Consider the following 15938-nt stretch of genomic DNA (forward strand, 5'->3'; position numbering starts at 1 on the left):
TCTTCTGAAATTTACAAATATGATTCTCTTTACTTTTGAAAATAACTCCCATTATATGAGTATATAAATGGTCTCTAATTATATATTTGTTTTTATCTTTCCACTATCTCAAAATTTCCTGTAACCTATAAATATGCCTTTTCTTACTTTTGAAAATTATGGGCCAGCTTTATGGGTATATTATTGGCCTTCAAACCCGTATATTTTTTCTATCTTTCTGTCGATAAGACTTCAGCTGTTCGCGAGGCCATTCACACATATCAATTTAAATAGCACATGTTTTCTCAAAAAGTTGAAAAGTGTGCATCAAGTGGGGCCATATCCGATGTCCATGTACAAATTTTATACGCCAACCAATGGAAGGAAATCAAATTCTTGACCGATGGTAGTTTGTAAAGTCATTTCTTCCACCATGTCAAGAGGGAGTGGATGAATAGATTACTAAGATCATGTATGACCCTTAATGTTTGGATTTAAATGCTTATAAAATGATTCATAAATAATATATATTAGGGTAGGTCACAATCTTGAATAACATCAATTTTTTTATCACCCGCCTTGCCAGAAACCGAATAAAACCAATGAAAGATTTATATCAAAATCCAATCATGTTTCCGCAAGACATATATTATGGATACATTTTTCAATAACAATTCATCGCACGAACAACATAGCTTCAAGACAACATAACTAGAACTGAAATAGTAAGCACCAAACTTTTGAAACATATTGAAGACAAAACAATATGTATTGAGCCTAGCCATTTTCAGCTTGAAAAAATTAAGATCTGGGCTGGATATCTGGCCTGGGCTAGACGGGCCACAGCGCGCCCAGTTAATAGCTCCAGCGATATTTTCGTTGTTGTTTAGAGGAGAAAAATTAATATCTGGGCTAAACATCACTCAAGAAAAACTCTGCAGTGCTCACACCTCAAAAACACAAATACTGCTCGAGCTGCTTGGTCCCAGCTGTCGGCCGCTTCTTGTGCAATTCTCTCGTTTATTGACTACATAGGTTGAAAATGGTGTGGGACCGTGATGTCAGGAAACCAGGAGGAAGCAAAAAAAATAGTTTTATATACTACTAGGTGTCATACCTGACTCCTTACCATTGTCGAGGTCCCAATCTTCAGAGTTGCGTTTAATTTTTCCAATAAATCCCATTTGAATTCAATAGTCTTCATCATAAAAGAGCCAGCACAAAAAGTATCAAGCATGGTGCGATTGTTACCAGAAAGCCGAGCACAAAAATTTTGAATAATCATTTTTCTTAAGAGCTCATGATTGGGGCATGAATATAACATTGATTTAAGCCTCCCCCAAACTTGTGCGATGCTTTCTCCTTCGTGAGGCCAAAAATTATAGATGTAACTAGCACATATGCCCGTGCGTTGCAACGGGAAAAAATTGATGTTTTGTACAAGCATAATGTCTCACAAAACCGGATTCACTATGAAGAACATGCTGCAATGCAGTATCTTCTACAAAATGAACATAAAAAATACGATCAATTTAGCCGTGTTATATTTTCTTTCCAGGCATAATCTCCCACTGATCCCATTTAAGTATAATCCTTCGTTTAATTACCATGACATCCTCATCCGTTTTAGTCGGGAATCAAATCCTTCCTTTCCTAATTTAGTAGACGCAACACATTGAAGCCTAAAGATCTTTCCTTTTAATTATCTTACCTTTTTTTACCTCAAGTCCTTCCTTTAATTACCCTCATCTATTTGAATATTCTATTTATGAAGACCACAATCTTTATTTTATTTATTCCACCGGTTTACCCATAATCCTTTCTTTAATTAGCCACATATGTTTAAATATTTTATTTAAGCCCACAATTCTTCATATAATTAGCTCATTCGCTTAATTAGCTCGCCTTAAACACGAGGACTGTCACTCGTATATTTAAAGCGAGTTGGGATTAGTAAATGTGAATGTCGCATAGGTTGTTGGTTGTTATATCGAAGATCTAGACATGAGGTCCTGTCATCATTTCCCGCAATGTTGACTTATATTGACCCAACTATTTTCGCGGTCTCTATGAAAGCCCATAAAAACCAACGAAAATGACTGAACCAAACCAAGAATACCTATTTCCTTCAATAGTAGGTATAGAATAAGGAGGCACTTGCGTATGTGCGGCTATGGCCCTGGTGGGTCCCCACTGTCATCCTCTCCAAGTAAAGTCATCTCCTCATCCTCATGTCCGTTGACCATGTTGACAACGCGAGACGGCGGCGCCACAGCTAGCGCAACAACTCGAAGGACGACGAAGAGGGCCTCGCGGGCCCTACAGATGGTCTGATACAGCGCCTGCTGCTCATTCGGGAAGCCAGGATCATAGGGCCACATGTCCGCGACGACATTGTCGTTCGCTTCTTCACCGGTGCTCGTTTAGGAGACGGAGGTTGCAGCACAGGTCCTCCTGTGCTGGTAGCTCTTCCACCATTAGGGCGTCGATGTGTGGCCTCACTTGCTCTATAGTGAACACGGCATGAACCGGCTTGGACAGTGGCGCCGACTCCTGGTCGGAAGCTACATCCATCGTATGATTGTCGTCGCTCAGCTCGGCGAGGTAGCTAGCGAGCCAGCATGTCCGGCTATTGGACCGACCCTCTACCAAGCACGAGTCTGACTGCCCTGGCCCACCCAGACCGCCTCCCTCGCTCGGGTGGACTTTCCGCCCGAAACGGTCAGTGCCGCCCGCCCCACTTCTCGGCGCATGCGATTGCTCCGCCTTCAAATGACACAAGTGTCATCCATCCGTCCTTCTGCTGCCCACATTAATGATACGCAGTTGCCGAGGCGGCTACTCCGACACCACACGTCCGTCCCTCCGCCGCCCACCATTGCTATATAAACTGCTGCGTCGGCCATAGCCGCAGTCATCCGCATCCGTTCATATTCTCCTGTCCACACCACTACTACCCACCATGGCTTCCTCACGCTCCAGCGCTCTTCAGGACGGGCGGACGATGGACCACAAGGAGATGGCAGCCATTGCTGCCGACTGGCTAGCCGGCAGGCAGCCGAAGGACGACGACGTCCCAATGGAGAACATGGTAGTCGACGATCCGGTGCCAACCCCCTCCTCCGCGCCATCCTCGCCGGTGCATTGCACCATGACCATCGGCGAGGCCCGTGCCCAATATATGGACACGGTGAGGCAGAAGCGTGAGGAGCAGTTCCGGGAGGCGCAGGCCGACGCCGCCTACAACCACCATCTCCTCTAGGAGCACCTGCAGGCGAAGGAGCAGATCACCGCAGAGCGGGCGGAGCAGGAGGCGTTACCGCTCCGCCCGCAAGGGCCGCCTCGAGCGCTGGCGGTACTGCATGCGGGTGGAGGAGGCTGCGGCCGCCTACAAAGAGGGCGATGAAGCGGGCGAGGCGCTGTATGGCGAGACCAAGGACGAGGCAGAGGACAATGTTGGCACCGACGAGTCCCCGCTCCGCTGGCTTCGATGAAGCCCTACTCCGTCGAGGCCCCGCGGCGCCAACAACAAGGCAGAGGACACCGCTGGCTCCGCCGAGGCCCCACCCTGCCGGCAACAAGGGGGAGGATTTCCCCCGCTCCACCGAGGCGCTGCCCGCCAGCAACGAGACTGAGGACATCGCCGGCTCCGCCGAGGCCACGCCACACAAAAAACGAGGAAGAGTAGAACACGGTAGGTCGCCGCCGCTCGGGTCCAAGTAAGGCCACTACTGCTACCCTCCGGTTGCTGGCACTGAGTTGTACGTCAAGGAGCAATTCTATGGTTACAGGATGATTGTAGAGCGCTCCGTGGTTGAGCAAACTCATGAGATATAGTCATTTTCTAGAGAACTTGAGCACTTCAGTTGTATGCTACCGGACAAGTTTGTTGCCGGAGGTATCATCACTAAGCTTCCTCATTCGTGGATCTCATTGACACTCTTGATGTGGAAGAAAAGGCGAGAGCAAAGGACACATGTGCTCGAGGAATTGAGGGAGGATCTAGTGCCAATCTGGTACAGAAGAAGAACTTCCAACCCCACAAGTTCAAGAACAAGGGCAAGTTTGATGGTAAAGCAAAGTTTGATGGTAAAGCAAAGTTTGATGGTAAAGCAAAGTTTGATGGGAAGAACAAGGATGTGCAACACACGAACTTCAAGAAGAAGAATGACAAGAAGAAATGTGTTTGTCATGTGGGGATCCTGATCATTGGGCTCCTAGTTGCCCTAATCGCTATGACAAGCTAGGCGGGTTGACCACTGACGGCTGGTTAGCTTCTTGGCAGCGACGTGGAGTCAGAGAGCTATGTTGGAGAAGGACGCTGCTTCTACTTAACTGCTGGTGCAGTTGGCTGACTGACACATGGGGCCAACAGGCATCTGGGCCACATGTCAGTTACGCAACTGCACCTGCAGTCAAGTCACTGAAGCTTTTGTTCGACTCAGCCGGACACAGGTGGGTAGCTTCGGTTAATTAATTATACCTCCAGCGCACCCCTTTTAGTTGAAGAATGTATGAAATGTAATGAAATCCAACATGTTTATATAAAATCCGACCGTGTATGAATGAATTTAGTTTGATTAGTTCGAATTCTTGCATCACTGGCATTGGATGAACATGTAAAACAATACGTACTAGCATCATTCCTAGGGTGATCACCTCGTTTGCAGTAGTTTCACATGTACTCCCTCCGGTCCTTTCTAGTCTGCATACAAGTTTTGTCTGCAGTCAAAGTACCTCTACTTTGACCAATCTTATAGAAAAAAGTATGCACTTTCAAATTGTGCAAAGTAAAAAGGAACAAAAGGAGCACAAAGAGTTTGAGCATCTTTTTAGCGTTCTTGTACATTGCAATCAAACACACAGGCCTGGCAATTCATAGAGAACATTCAAAACAATCGATGATTATGCAGCTCAGCGATTCACATGTCAGAGCCAATATTTACTTCACAACTAAAGAATAAAGAAAAAAATGGATCGATGCTCCTGACAGCAAAGTGCGTCCCATTCGAAAATATCAAACGCATGTCTTCTTGCTAAAATCAATGAGCAAAATTTGACAAGGTTTTCCCATTCCAAAATATCAAATGCCTACGATTGTGGAATGGGCAGGGTTTGCCATCAGTTTGGACATTGACATGGCACCTCGTGCTAAATAAACCAGCTGTTCTTTTTGTGCAGTGATAACCCACAAGTATAGGGGATCGCAATAGTTTTCGATAAGTAAGAGTGTCGAACCCAACAAGGAGCTAAAGGCAGAACAAATATTCCCTCAAGTTCTATCGACCACCGATACAACTCTACGCACGCTTGACGTTCGCTTTACCTAGAATAAGTATGAAACTAGAAGTACTTTGTAGGTGTTGTTGGATAGGTTTGCAAGATAATAAAGAGCAAGTAAATAAAAAGTAGGGGCTGTTTAGATAAAGACACAACTAAATTAGTTTTAGTAGAGAGCTTTTTGTTACGAGGAAGTTATTTGTCCCTAGGCAATCGATAACTAGCCCGATAGTCATTATTGCAATTTTATATGAGGGAGAGGCATAAGCTAACATACTTTCTCTACTTGGATCATATGCATTTATGATTGGAACTCTAACAAGCATCCGCAACTACTAAAGATCATTAAGGTAAAACCCAACCATAGCATTAAAGCATCAAGTCCTCTTTATTCCATACGCAACAACCCCCTTACTCGGGTTTGTGTTTCAGTCACTCACGCAACCCACTATAAGCAAATCATGAATGTATTGCAACACCCTACAGCGGGGATCCCTCATGCTTGCGCAACACGGAGAGCACCATAGGACAAAACCAATAATAAAACATGCAAATCAAACCAATCTTGATCATCAAATAGCCCATAGGACAAAACGAATCTACTCAAACATCATAGAATAGCTGTCGGTGTCAAAACCGGCGGATCTCGGGTAGGGGATCCCGAACTATGCATCTAGGCGGATGGTAACAGGAGACAAGGGACACAATGTTTTTACCCAGGTTCGGGCCCTCTCGATGGAGGTAAAACCCTACTCCTGCTTGATTAATATTGATGATATGGGTAGTACAAGAGTAGATTTACCACGAGATCAAAGAGGCTAAACCCTAGAAGCTAGCCTATGGTATGATTGTTGTTCGTCCAATGGACTAAAACCCTTCGGTTTATATAGGCATCGGAGAGGGCTAGGGTTACACAGAGTCGGTTACAATGGGAGGAGATGTACATAACCGTATTGCCAAGCTTGCCTTCCACGCCAAGGAAAGTCCCATCCGGACACGGGACGAAGTCTTCAATCTTGTATCTTCATAGTCCAAGAGTCCGGCCAAAGGTTATATAGTCCGGCTATCCGGACACCCCCTAATCTAGGACTCCCTCAGTAGCCCCTGAACCAGGCTTCAATGACGACGAGTCCGGCGCGCAGATTGTCTTCGGCATTGCAAGGTGGGTTCCTCCTTCGAATACTTCATAGAAGATTTTGAACACAAGGATAGTGTCCGGCTCTGCAAAATAAGTTCCACATACTGTCATAGAGAGAATAATATTTACATAAATCTAATCTGCTGACGTATTCCGTAGCGTGTCATCACGCCACAGCCAATCCTTTATTTGAACCATTTTTACTGTCCCACCTCAGCACGTTTTGCGAGGCAGTTTCCTTGGCACGTCTTGTCGAAGCAGAGATCGTGTCCCCTTTATTTACGGGATTCTCATCAATACAGACGTGGGTAACCCAATCATGCCCGTTGGTGTTTCTCCTCGATCAAAGGAGAGTCCCAAACAGTCACGGGGAGGGCTCTTGGTATTCAACCTCTTATAAAGAGACCAAGGACTTACTCCTTTCTTTTGATCTCAATCGAATTTGCCCTTCGCCTTGAGTTCCAACACCCAAGGCCCCAGATTTCAGGCGCTTCGGACCTTCGACGATGTCCGGCTCCGACCTTCGAGGCCGATGGACGCCTTCCTCCGTCACGGAGGAAGACGTGCTAAAGCTGAGAGAGGCCAGGTTTTTGACTGGCGAAATCTCGCATAGGCTGCCTGCTCACGGGCAGGTTATTCCTACTCCCAAGCCTAGTGAGAGTGTGGTGTTCGTGTGTCACTTCCTCCGAGGTCTAGGCTTCGCGACGGATCCCTTCGTGAGGGGGCTCATGTTTTATTATGGGCTGGAATTTCACGACATAGCCCCGGAGTCCATCCTCCACATCTCATCGTTCATTGTCGTGTGCGAAGCCTTCCTCCGTATTACTCCTCACTTCGGATTGTGGCTTAAGACCTTTAAAGTAGAGCCGAAGATGATTGAGGGAGATGTACAAATTGTTCTTCGGACCACAAGTAGTGTGTCCAGATTCTACGGAGGACGCAGGTCTGAGCTGCAATCGTCCGGATACTCAAGTAAGTGGCCCTGTGCCCAGACACACCATCCGTTCATTTATCACAACATCACCCTTAAAAGAGTTGTCTTTGAAACATGAGTGGGTAGCGAAGGCGAAGTTAATCAGGTGTCCGGTCCCCCTTCCCGAGACCTCGCCGGATCCCGTGTTAACCAGGATGTTGGAGATCGTGCCTTCGGAAGAAAGCGAAGGGGGGGACAAAGAAGCTGTTACCTCCCCGAAGGAGGCTGTCTGGAAAGGAGGAATCGAAAATTCCTCTACTCAGGGGAGGAAGAGGACTGCCTCTGAAGACTCGGAGTCCATGGTCTCAAATCGGGGGAAGAAATCTTCGCCAGAGGGTCCTGTGCCAGGGGATGCCTCGGCCGTACTATGCCCTCAAGGGGATCAGCCCTCCACCGAGCCGTAAGTAGAGAGGGGAGGTTTAAAATGAGAGAAATCCTTGTTTTATTTCTAAGGAAAATAACCGAAATTTTACCTTGTAGTTCGGATCTCAGCCCTTCTCAGCAGAGCTCATCTTTGGGGGATCTTCTTCCGGAGATGATGGAGAGCGGAACGCCTCCCCTGCCGTACCGCCTTACGAGGCGGGCGATCCTGAGGTATCATCGCGGAGGGTTTCTCCGAATCCATCAGGGCCGGAAGGCAGTCATACGGCCCCCCAAGGCCATCCGTGTCCGGTCTTTGAAAAGGGCCATCAAACGAGTCCGGCACCGCCTGGTGCTCGGTCGGATGAACTGAAGGATCTGTTAGGGCGACCGTCTATCTCAGAGGAACACCCTACGTTGATGGGTATGGTAATTGAAAGGATTTCGTCCGCTGAAAGAGGGTTGCACGAGGCCGTCAGGAGTTTACTGACAAGTTTTGAGGTACGCGAGGTGATGTACCTTTTGATAGTTCTGCATATAAGATACGCCCTATGTAGATAGTAGCCCCTGAGACTCTGTGTGTTATCGAAGATGACAGCACGCAGAGGATCATAGTCCTAGGTGTAATTTTGCTGCCTTCCTATGTAGGTGGCGAAGTGTCCGGTGGCCAGACGGACTGATGAATTTGTCGAGCTAACGTGGCAACTTGACATGGTGGATGCCGACATCGCGCTTGTCAACAAGTGGCTTGACGAGGCACAAGGTATGTAATTTCTCCGGAGACACCTGGTAAGAGGAGCTTGATGCCAGTATCTTACAGCGTGTGCGCTTGATGCAGATGGGGCCGCTGCCATGGAGAACCTTCAGGCGGAACTTGCCCGAGCCAAGGAGCAAGCCAGGAGAAGTGATGCGGCTGCCGTAAAGGCAATTGAAGAGCTGAAAGCCGAACAGGCTGCTCACTGCCGAAGCAAGAAGGAAATGTCCAAAATGGCTGTGAAGTTAAAGAACGCTGCTGACCGCTGCAAGCTTCTTGAAAAAGAAGATCGTGCGGGGCGGACAGACCTGGAGAAGGCCACTACAGCGACCAAGGATGCTTGTTCTGCTATGAGAGCGATGAAGGAGGAGCTGCGTTAGGCCGGAGATATCGCGGCTGGAAAGCCCTTTATGCTGCAGATGAAGTTCGCAGATCCTAAATACGCTCCGTTGGACTAGATGTGGAATTCGGCGGACGCATTATGTGGATTTAGATGTGAGTGCCGCTGATGTGGCCGAACATTTTCGAGATCAGAAAGATAGCGAAGTGGAGAAGCTCTTCTGGTCACAATTCAACAATCCCGAGCGTCCGCTTCTGTTTACCGATCGTTTGGCCGAATGGGCCGAACTGAATAGGTTGTCCGGACTCGCCATGAAGGATGTCGTTAATCATCTGTGGCCGGAAAGGCCAGCCCCGAACAGTTATTTTAGCTTGGTGCAGCAGTTCCTTGGTGCAGTGCCGCATATCAATGCGATGAAGAGGTCAGCATGCATAGAGGGTGCGCGGATGGCCCTTTCCCGTGTCAAGACATACTGGGCGGAGATGGAGGCCGCCGCTGTTGCATCCTAAGATTCGGACGGAGGCCGAATACCTGCTGAGCACTATTTTCAGGAAGTTCTGCAAGGCGCTCGTTTGATAGAGACGCAGTGCTCGAAGGATATTATGTTCGAATAACGTGTATTATTGTAAAACAATATTTTGATGAATTGTAGAAGCTTTTTATACTTGTGCCTGCAACTATTATAATGCCTCCTGTGTGGCCGTTGAGGTATATGTGTATATAATCTGAAAGATGGCAGTCGTCGGCTTCAGCCCCCACGCATATAATGTGGGGGTGTTCGCAGAAGGCGCATTCTCACACTTGATCCAACGTCTTGGTCCATGAAGGAGGTGATAGCGCAGCGAACTAGGCAATCGGACTATAATGCTTTATCACTTTCACTTAGCCATAGGAGTTTGACAGGGGGCTACTATATGGCCCCTGGTGGCGCCGCGCTCACCCGAACTCGGGGCGCGTGTGTGCCTGGCCGGGAAACGACCCTTCGTTAATGCGGAGGAATCCCGAAGACTCCGATAGGTCATCGAGTGGTTGACCAGTCTCATGGTATATCATGACAATCAGTTTTCGGCTTTCTCTACTAAGGTGCTCGCCTGGCTGAACCGGGGCACAATCGCAGTAGTTCTCCTGGTGCCACCATAGCCGATAGAGCGGAACGTAAGGCAGCAAAACACAAGAGCCGGGCAAACCCAACATTTGACCAAAGACATGATTCAGAGCCGATGCATATAAGTCCAAACTCACGACGCCGAACACTCCCTAAGGTATTCGGTCTTTATAAAAACGGGCTGAGCAGTGCCCATGATAATAAGTCCCTGGTGTCCAGGTACGTGCGAAATTCTGACGTGGCCACATGCCAAGACGCCAGCCTCCTCCTCGGTTATACTGTGAATCTGGGGGATGTGAATCAGCAAGAGACAGTGAAAAAGGTTTATGCAGGGTCTTAATCTAAAGAGAATCCTTGGGACAGGTCCTTGCTGCACGTCCGCGCCTGTGTCTCCGTTGCGCCGTGTCCTGGACGGGTGTAGCACGATGTTCATCTGTAAAAGAGAGGAACTTAGTTGAAAGAAGAATAGCCGTGCGAAATATATGTTGTACTAAATAAACAAAGTATAATTCAAGATGGGGAAAATTGAGCTTTATTGTCGCTTATTTTACATATGCGGAGCCCCTTGTATAGGGGTGTACGGCTACAAAAACCTTTTATCAATTATAAGTTTGCTCCGGACTCGCCTAGCCGTCGCCGTGGTCTTAATGACATATTAGATGCTTTTGTTGGTGAAGCTGTTTTAATGTGTGTCTGTCAAGGCAGCCGTATAGTCTTCTGCGCGCGAGGAACATTCAATGTTTCCCTTTAGTGAGATGATGCCTCGTGGGCCAGGCATCTTAAGCGTGCGAGATGCATAATGCAGTATTGCATTAAAGCAGGTGAAAGCTTCACGTCCTAGTAGTGCTTGATAGCCACTTGAAAATGGGGCGATGTGGAAGGTTAGCTTTTCACGGCAGAAGTTATCGGGGGAACTGAATATTACTTCTAGCAGGAGAGAACCCTTGCAATGGGCATCCGGGCCTGGCGTTACTCCTTTAAAGGAAGTGTTGCTATGGCGAATTTTTGTTGGGTCCATCCCCATTTTGCGGACTGTGTCCTGATATAGCAGGTTTAGACCACTGCCACCGTCCATCAGGACTTGTGTAAAGTGGAATCCGTCGATTATTGGATCTAATACCAAGGCGGTCCAACCTACGTTCCAGATAATTTCGGAGTAATCCTGATGGTCGAAGTTGATCGGTTTTAACAACCAGTGGCGAGACTCCTTTGTGATAGGCCACATGGCACGTATCTCTATAGGCACCACTTTGTTTTTCCCTTTTGTCACGTGAAGTAAGTTTATTGTATTGACTTCTTGTGGGAAATTATTTTGTTTCCCGGTGCTATGCTTGTGGGGTTCGTCATCGTCCTCACTTGGTGTATCGAGCCCCTTGTGTTCGGCGTTGAGTTTGCCGGATTGCTTGAAGACCCAACATTCTCTGTGGGTATGGTTTGCAGGCTTCCCGGGAGTGCTGTGGATTTGACATATTTTGTCCAAGATTTTGTTTAGGCTAGATAGCTCATCCCTGTTATCCTTGAGGGGCAGCTTTTTCTGACCCTGTTGAGAGCTTTTGAATCCGGTGTTGACTGCCGTGCTCTTCGGGCTATTTCCCTTATTTCGGCGCTGGTCCTTGCTGCGACGCGGTTTCTCGTTTCCGTCCCTGACTTCGGATGTACTTGGGTCATTGGTGCTACATCTTGCCAACCAGCTGTCCTCTCCCGCGCAAAAGCGGGTCATGAGGCTTGTTAATGCGGCCATTGTTCTTGGCTTTTCTTGGCTGAGGTGTTTGGCGAGCCATTCGTCTCGAACGCTGTGTTTGAAAGCTGCCAAGGCTTCGGTGTTCGGACAGTCGACTATCTGGTTCTTTATAGTAAGAAATCTGTTCTAGAGTTTCCGGGCTGACTCTCCGGGCTATTGAGTTATATGACTTAAATCGTCTGCATCCGGAGGCCGGACATAGGTCCCTTGAAAATTTGCCCGAAAAGCATCCTCGAGCTCTTCCCAACTTCCAATGGTGTTTTCAGGAAGGCCTTTAAGCCAATGCCTGGCTGACCCTTTGAGCTTGAGGGGTAAGTATTTTATGGCGTGGAGGTCGTCTCCTCTGGCCGTATGGATATGGAGGATATAGTCCTCAATCCAGACTCTAGGGTCTGTCGTTCCATCGTACGCCTCTATGTTTACGGGCTTGAATCCTGCTGGAAATTCATGGTCCAGCACCTCATCGGTGAAACATAGGGGGTGTGCGGCACCCTTGTATTTGGGTGTGCCGTAGTGTTCGGATGTTTGTTGTGTTGCATTGCTTACTAAAGCTTGCTTTCTTGGCCCGTAGATAGATCTGGCTGGGCCATCTTTTTTATGCGAATCCTTGAGTGGGTTGCGTGCTGGCTTGTGTGAGGCGCCTCTTGCCGCTCTATATTGGCCATGGGGTCGTTTATCCGACCGGGTGGCTTCCTTATTTGTTGATTGCGGAGGTTCTAAGGCCTCCTCATCAAATTCAGGCAGGAGCTTTCGCTTCGGGTAGCTTTTTGTGTGGCGACTGTCGCCGTATTTGTCTGCGGTGTTGAGTACTTTGCTCCACCTGATTCTGAGTGCATCTTCTGCAGTTTTGAGCTTCCGCTTCTGCTTTTTCAGGCTACGCGCAGTGGCGACGAGCCTTTTGTGGAGGTTCTTCTGCTCCAGGAACTTGTCCGGTGTGAGGTCGTCCGGACTGTTATCTTCGCCGGGGACGGGTTGTGCGGTTTGTTTATCCAAGTTGCCTTGTTCGGACGGTTGCTCGATGCCATGTTCATCGTTCGCCGGCTCACCCTGCTCTGTGGCTGGGTCTGTATGACCGCTATCTCTGTCGAGGCAGGGCTTGGAGCGGCGCTTACGCTGCCGCTTTGACTGCTTTTCGGAGGAACGACCCTTCGTTGCGTCCTCCCGTTCGTCCTCGTCATTTCCTTTGGGTGTGTCCACCATGTATACATCGTAGGATGGGGTGGCTGTCCAGTGCCTTGTGGGCGCTGGTTCCTATTTGCCTCCTACATCGTCGTCCATGCCGTCGATGTCTTCGGAGTCGAAGTCAAGCATGTCGGTTAAATCGTCGACAGTGGCTACGAAGTGGGTGGTGGGTGGGCGTCGAATTTCTTCATTGTCCGCATCCCAATCCTGTTGGCCATAATCCGGCCAGGGCTCTCCTGACAAAGAGAGAGACCTTAGTGAATTCAGAATGTCGCCGAAGGGCGAGTGTTGAAAGATATCTATGGCGGTGAATTCCATAATCGGCGCCCAATCGGATTCGATTGGCAAGGGCGCGGAGGGTTCGGAGTCCGGAGCAGGGTCCGGCACCTTGGAGTCACGGGCTTCGCAGAGGATAAAGCTGGTGTTTGGCTCGATCGCCGTTGAGACTGCAGCTCCTGAGGCGGTGTCTAGCCACCCGCCCTCGATCGGCGCAATTGGCTCCGACCTAAGGGTCAGAGCTGTTGTGGGTGCGGCCTCCAGGGCACTGTTCAGCGGTAGAGCTAAGTCTTGCCCATCATGACAGTGCGACGCGCTTGGTTGTGGCTCGGATCCATCGAAGATCAAGTCTCCGCGGATGTCAGCCGTGTAGTTCAAACTTCCAAATCTGACCTGATGGCTAGGGGCGTAGCTTTCAATCTTCTCCAGATGACCAAGCGAATTAGCCCACGGTGCAAAGCCGCTGAACACGAAGATCTGTCCGAGGAGAAAGGTCTCACCCTGGACCGCATCGTTGTTGATGATCGGAGGAGCCATCGGGCCTAAAGGTGATGACACAGAGGAACTCTCAATGAAAGCACCAATGTCGGTGTCAAAACCGGCGGATCTCGGGTAGGGGGTCCCGAACTGTGCGTCTAGGCGGATGGTAACAGGAGACAAGGGACACAATGTTTTTACCCAGGTTCGGGCCCTCTCGATGGAGGTAAAACCCTACTCCTGCTTGATTAATATTGATGATATGGGTAGTACAAGAGTAGATCTCGTTGGGGAACGTTGCAGAAAATTAAAATTTTTCCTACAGTTTCACCAAGATCCATCTATGAGTTCATCTAAGCAACGAGTCAAGGGAGAGAGTTTGCATCTACATACCACTTGTAGATCGCGTGCGGAAGCTTGCAAGGTGATGATGTAGTCGTACTCGACGTGATTCGAATCACCGATGACCAAGTGCTGAACGGACAGCACCTCCGCGTTCAACACACGTACAGGACAGGAGACGTCTCCTCCTTCTTGATCCAGCAAGGGGGAAGGAGAGGTTGAGGAAGACAGCTCCACCGGCAGCACGACGGCGTGGTGATGGTGGAGAGGCAGTACTCCGACAGGGCTTCGCCAAGCACACAACGGAGGAGGAGAGGTGTTGGGGAGGGGAGGGCTGCGCCTTGGAGGGTGGTCCGGCTGCCCTCCCCTCACCCCTCTATTTATAGGGGGAAGGGAGAAGGGGGCCGGCCCCCTAGAACCCATCTAGGGGGGGGTGCGGCGGCCTAGGGGAGAGGGGAGAGGGTGGCTTGCCCCCCAAGCCAAGGGGGACGCCCCCTCTAGGGTTCCCCCTCAACCCTAGGCGCATGGGCCCAAGGGAGGGGGGTGCGGCCAGCCCACCAGGGGCTGGCTCCCTGCCCCATGCAGCCCATGTGGCCCCCCGGGAGGGGTGGCCCCTCCCGGTGGACCCCTGGAACCCTTCCGGTGGCCCCGGTACAATACCGGTATGACCCCGAAACTTCCCGGTGTCCGTTTGACAACTTCCCATATATAAATCTTTACCTCCGGACCCTTCCGGATCTCCTCGTGACGTCCAGGATCCCATCCGGGACTCCGAACAACATTCGGTAGTCACATACTAGTCTTCCTAACAACCCTAGCGTCACCGAACCTTAAGTGTGTAGACCCTACGGGTTCGGGAGACATGCAGACATGACCGAGACGCTCTCAGTCAATAACCAACAGCGGGATCTGGATACCCATGATGGCTCCCACATGCTCCTCGATGTTGTCATCGGATGAACCATGATGTCGAGGATTCGATCAAACCCTGTATGAAATTCCCTTTGTCAATCGGTACGTTACTTGCCCGAGACTCGATCGTCGGTATCCCAATACCTTGTTCAGTCTCGTTACCGGCAAGTCACTTTACTCGTACCGTAATGCATGATCCCGTGTCCAACACCTTGGTCACATTGAGCTCATTATGATGATGCATTACCGAGTGGGCCCAGAGATACCTCTCCGTCATACGGAGTGACAAATCCCAGTCTTGATCCGTGTCAACCCAACAAATACTTTCGAAGATACCTGTAATGCACCTTTATAGTCACCCAGTTACGTTGTGACGTTTGATACACCCAAGGCACTCTTACGGTATCCGGGAGTTACACGATCTCATGGTCGAAGGAAGAGATACTTGACACTGGCAAAGCTCTAGCAAAACGAACTACACGATCTTTTATGCTATGCTTAGGATTGGGTCTTGTCCATCACATCATTCTCCTAATGATGTGATCCCGTTATCAACGACATCCAATGTCCATAGTCAGGAAACCATGACTATCTGTTGATCACAACGAGCTAGTCAACTAGAGGCTCACCAGGGACATATTATGGTCTGAGTATTCACACGTGTATTACGATTTCCGGATAATACAGTTATAGCATGAATAAAAGACAATTATCATGAACATTGAAATATAATAATACTTTTATTATTGCCTCTAGGGCATATTTCCAACAGTCTCCCACTTGCACTAGAGTCACCAATCTAGTTACATTGTGATGAATCGAACACCCATAGAGTTCTGGTGTTGATCATGTTTTGCACGCGAGAGAGGTTTAGTCAGCGGATCTGCGACATTCAGATCTGTGTGCACTTTGCAAATCTCTATGTCTCCATCTTGAACATTTTCACGGATGGAGTTGAAACGACGCTTGATGTGCCTGGTCTTCTTGTGAAACCTGGGCTCCTTGGCAAGGGCAATAGCTCCAGTGTTGTCACAGAAGAGTTTGATCGGCCCCGACGCATTGGGTATGACTCCTAGGTC

Source organism: Triticum aestivum, chromosome 1A (genome assembly GCF_018294505.1).
Source record: "Triticum aestivum cultivar Chinese Spring chromosome 1A, IWGSC CS RefSeq v2.1, whole genome shotgun sequence".
Taxonomy (NCBI): domain Eukaryota; kingdom Viridiplantae; phylum Streptophyta; class Magnoliopsida; order Poales; family Poaceae; genus Triticum; species Triticum aestivum.